Source organism: Chrysemys picta, unplaced genomic scaffold, assembly GCF_011386835.1.
Source record: "Chrysemys picta bellii isolate R12L10 unplaced genomic scaffold, ASM1138683v2 scaf100, whole genome shotgun sequence".
NCBI classification, from domain to species: Eukaryota; Metazoa; Chordata; order Testudines; family Emydidae; genus Chrysemys; species Chrysemys picta.
Genome location: NW_027052807.1, coordinates 130,001 through 135,000, shown reverse-complemented (window position 1 = coordinate 135,000; position 5,000 = coordinate 130,001). Strand labels below are relative to the sequence as shown.

Genomic DNA, 5,000 nt, shown 5'->3' with positions numbered 1-5,000 from the left:
CGACGCCACCGCGGAGGGCTACCCGAGCACCCCGGGCCCCGGAGCCGGAAAAGGGAAAAAAAGGATCGGGCCCACTAGAGACATGGACCCGGCCGCCAAGCAGGCCGCCCTGGGCTGACCCTCCCCGGCCGCAGCGAGGGACTGCCTCCCGGCCGACAGGATCGGGCCCCTGGAAGTCTGGGGGTGGGGGGGGGAAATCGCCCCACGCCTCCGAGGAGGGCTGCCCGGGCGGGCCTGGCCCCGGAGCTCGAAAAAAAAAAAAAGGATCGGGCCCACTAGAGACATGGACCAGGCCGCCCTGGGCTCACCCTCCCCGGCCGCAGCGAGGGACTGCCTCCCGGCCGACTGGATCGGGCCCCTGGAAGTCTGGAAAAAAGACTGGAACCTGACGCCTCCGAGGAGGGGGCGCCCAGGGAAGGAGGGAGATCCGGGTTGACCTGGTGACCGGACGGGAAAGAGGCCACCGGGCGTCCCCCCCCTTAAAACCTAGGGGTTGACCTGGTGGCCGGAAAGCGAACCGGCCAGCAGGTGAACCCTTTCGATTCCACGGGTTGACCTGGTGCCCGGGAAGCGAACCGGCCAGCAGGTGAACCCGTTCGATTCCACGGGTTGACCTGGTGCCCGGGAGGGGACTCTGAAAATTTTTCAGCCCTTTCGACTCGGGGTTGACCTGGTGGCCGAGAGGGGACTCGCACGGCAGGCAAGCCGCCCTGGGCTGACCCTCCCCGGCCGCAGCGAGGGACTGCCTCCCGGCCGACAGGATCGGGCCCCTGGAAGTCTGGGGGGGGGGGAAATCGCCCCACGCCTCCGAGGAGGGCTGCCCGGGCGGGCCTGGCCCCGGAGCTCGAAAAAAAAAAAAAGGATCGGGCCCACTAGAGACATGGACCAGGCCGCCCTGGGCTCACCCTCCCCGGCCGCAGCGAGGGACTGCCTCCCGGCCGACTGGATCGGGCCCCTGGAAGTCTGGAAAAAAGACTGGAACCTGACGCCTCCGAGGAGGGGGCGCCCAGGGAAGGAGGGAGATCCGGGTTGACCTGGTGACCGGACGGGAAAGAGGCCACCGGGCGTCCCCCCCCTTAAAACCTAGGGGTTGACCTGGTGGCCGGAAAGCGAACCGGCCAGCAGGTGAACCCTTTCGATTCCACGGGTTGACCTGGTGCCCGGGAAGCGAACCGGCCAGCAGGTGAACCCGTTCGATTCCACGGGTTGACCTGGTGCCCGGGAGGGGACTCTGAAAATTTTTCAGCCCTTTCGACTCGGGGTTGACCTGGTGGCCGAGAGGGGACTCGCACGGCAGGCAAGCCGCCCTGGGCTGACCCTCCCCGGCCGCAGCGAGGGACTGCCTCCCGGCCGACAGGATCGGGCCCCTGGAAGTCTGGGGGGGGGGGAAATCGCCCCACGCCTCCGAGGAGGGCTGCCCGGGCGGGCCTGGCCCCGGAGCTCGAAAAAAAAAAAAAGGATCGGGCCCACTAGAGACATGGACCAGGCCGCCCTGGGCTCACCCTCCCCGGCCGCAGCGAGGGACTGCCTCCCGGCCGACTGGATCGGGCCCCTGGAAGTCTGGGGGGGGGGGGGGGAATGGAACCTGACGCCTCCGAGGAGGGGACGCCCAGGGAAGGAGGGAGATCCGGGTTGACCTGGTGACCGGACGGGAAAGAGGCCACCGGGCGTGCCCCCGTTAAAACCCCTAGGGGTTGACCTGGTGGCCGGAAAGCAAACCGGCCAGCAGGTGAACCCTTTCGATTCCACGGGTTGACCTGGTGCCCGGGAAGCGAACCGGCCAGCAGGTGAACCCGTCCGATTCCACGGGTTGACCTGGTGCCCGGGAGGGGACTCTGAAAATTTTTCAGCCCTTTCGACTCGGGGTTGACCTGGTGGCCGAGAGGGGCCTCGCACGGCAGGCAAGCCGCCCTGGGCTCACCCTCCCCGGCCGCAGCGAGGGACTGCCCCTCCCCACCCCCCGGCTGACAGGATCGGGCGCACTGGAAGTCCGGGACAGTATTTTCCCCGACGCCGGGGAGGGCGGGCGGAGGGGCTCTGGCGGCCAGCCCGGGCCCCGGAGCTCGAAAAGGAAAAAAGGACCGGGCCCGCGAGAGACGGGGGCCCTGCCGCAGGGGGGGGGGCAGTCCGACCGGGGCTCACCGTGCGGCAGGCCCGGGCGTCGGCAGGGGAAAGCGGGCGAGGAGGCGCGGGGCCGGGTGCCTACGGCCATACCGGACCGAACGCCCCCGATCCCGTCCGATCTCGGAAGGTAAACCGTCCCGGGCCTGGCTAGTACTTGGATGGGTGACCGCCTGGGAATCCCAGGTGCCGTAGGCAGCTTTTCCCGGTCCGAGTCAGCTCTCTCTCCTTTTCTGGGGGGGAAGGAGAGGGGGGGACGGGCCGGAAAGCCCCTCGTCGCTCCTGCCGAGTCGGAGGTCGCGGCCGCAGGTCACGGGTCTGGGCGCCTGGGGTCCGGCTCCCCACCCACCCGGCTTCCTCCGCGGAGGACCCCCCCCGGGGCCACCGAAGCCGCTGGGGGAGACCCCGGGCATGGGGCGGACTGGCCCGGACCCTCCCGGCCGCCGGCCCGCAGGTCCGCCCCGAATCCCCCCCCGCGGCCACCCAGGCCAGGCCTGGCCAGGCGGGACGGACGGCGGGTGTCCAGCGCCCAGCGGCTTCCTCCAGCGGGGACCCACGGACCCCAAAGCCGCAGGGGGAGGCCCCGGGCCCGGGACGGACTCGCTCGGACCCCCTGCGCCCGGCCGCCGGCCCGCGGGACCGCCCCGAATCCCCCCGCGGCCACCCAGGCCAGGCCTGGCCAGGCGGGACGGACGGCGGGTGTCCAGCGCCCAGCGGCTTCCTCCAGCGGGGACCCACGGACCCCAAAGCCGCAGGGGGAGGCCCCGGGCCCGGGCCCGACTCGCTCGGCCCCCCCGCCTCCCCTGCGCCCGGCCGCCGGCCCGCGGGACCGCCCCGAATCCCCCCGCGGCCACCCAGGCCAGGCCTGGCCAGGCGGGACGGACGGCGGGTGTCCAGCGCCCAGCGGCTTCCTCCAGCGGGGACCCACGGACCCCAAAGCCGCAGGGGGAGGCCCCGGGCCCGGGCCCGACTCGCTCGGCCCCCCCGCCTCCCCTGCGCCCGGCCCCCGGCCCGCGGGACCGCCCCGAATCCCCCCGCGGCCACCCAGGCCAGGCCTGGCCTGGCGGGACGGACGGCGGGTGTCCAGCTCCCAGTGGCTTCCTCCAGCGGGGACCCACGGACCCCAAAGCCGCAGGGGGAGGCCCCGGGCCCGGGACGGACTCGCTCGGCCCCCCCGCCTCCCCTGCGCCCGGCCCCCGGCCCGCGGGACCGCCCCGAATCCCCCCGCGGCCATCCAGGCCAGGCCTGGCCTGGCGGGCCGGTGTGCGGCTCCCCCGGGCTTCCTCCCCCGACGACCCGCGCCCCCCTGAGCCGCAGGCGGAGACCCCGGCCCCGGGGCGGACCGGCCCGGGCTCGCTCGAGCCCCCTGCGCCCGGCCCGCAGGACCGCCCCCCCGAATCCCCCGGGAGAGGCCCGGCCTGCACGCCACTGACGACCCGCGGCCCCCAAAGTCGCAGGAGGCGCCCCCCCCCGGTTAGCCCCGTCTCGCTCCGCGCCCCCCGCCCCTCGCTGCCGGGACCGGGCGCCGCCCCAGAGTCAGCCGCAGCCGGCCGGCCTGAGAGCTGCCCTCCTGTGGACGACGGTGAGTTTACCTTGATACTAACCGGCCGTCAGCCAGGTCAACCCCATTGCTAGACTGGGGTGGACCTGGTGGCCGAGTGGGGACTTGGAACATTTGACAGCTGCTTCCCGGGGCTTGACCGGTTGTCCTGAACGCCCCCCACCCCCAGCCCCAGCCCCCGGCTCCTGCTCCCCTCTCCCCAGCCTCGGTGCTCCGCTCCCTGCCTCGGAGGCTGCCTCTCTGCGGCGCCTGCATCGCCTCCGAGGACGCGCACCCTCCGGAGGCTGGACGTAAACCCACCACTGCCGCTGACCCGGCTCTCCGAGGGACGACTGTGAGGCCTCCCCCCCCCCCCCACCCCCGGACCGCCCTGGGGACGACTGCTAAGCCTCCCCCACCGGACCGCCCGGGGCAAGACTGCTAAGCCTCCCTCCCACACACACACACACACACTGTCGGGGGAGGACTATTAAGCTTTCCCCCTGGAGCGCCCGGGGCGGACGACTGTTAAGCCTGCCCCCGGAGTCCTCGGGGGAGGACTATTAAGCTTTCCCCCCTGGAGCGCCCGGGGGGGGACGACTATTAAGCCTGGCCCCCGGAGTCCTCGGGGGACGACTATTAAGCCTCCCCCGGACTGGCCGGGGGGCGACTATTAAGCCTCCCCCGGACCTGCTCCGTCTCGACTATTAAGCCCCCCTCTGTGGTCCTCAAGACCACTGCCGTGCTGCCCTCGGAGTGGGGTGACACCCGGGCCGGAAAGCAAACCGGCCACCAGGTCAACCCGTCGAATCCAATGGGTTGACCTGGTGGCCGGAAAGCAAACCAGCCGCCAGGTCAACCCGTCGAAACCAATGGGTTGACCTGGTGGCCGGAAAGCAAAACGGCCGCCAGGTCAACCCAGTAGATTCAGCGGGTTGACCTGGTGGCCGAACGGGGACTTTGAAAATTTGACAGCCGCTTCCCGGGGGTTGACCTGTTGTCCCGGTGGGGACTTTGAACATTTGACAGCCGCCTCCCAGGGCTTGACCTATTGTCCCGGTGGGGACTTTGAGAATTTTACAGCCGCTTCCCGGGGCTTGACCTGGTGGCCGAGTGGGGACGTTGAACATTTGACAGCCGCTTCCAGGGGGTTGACCTGTTGTCCTGAACGCCCCCCACCTCCCCCCCGGCTCCTGCTCCCCACTCCCCAGCCTCGGTGCTCCGCTCCCTGCCTCGGAGGCTGCCTCTCTGCGGCGGCTGCATCGCGTCCGAGGACGCTCACCCTCCGGAGGCTGGACGTAAAGCCTGACACCCGCCACCGCCGCCGACACGGCTCTCG

General features: G+C 71.6%; 1 non-coding gene across 1 annotated transcript; it reads left to right on the top strand.

Annotated features, from left to right (window-relative positions):
• The first annotated feature begins 2,200 nt into the window (after positions 1 to 2,200).
• Positions 2,201 to 2,319, top strand: LOC135978004 (5S ribosomal RNA). The gene has a single exon (XR_010595434.1). It is a non-coding gene; the product is annotated as a 5S ribosomal RNA (ribosomal RNA).
• Positions 2,320 to 5,000: the final 2,681 nt, after the last annotated feature.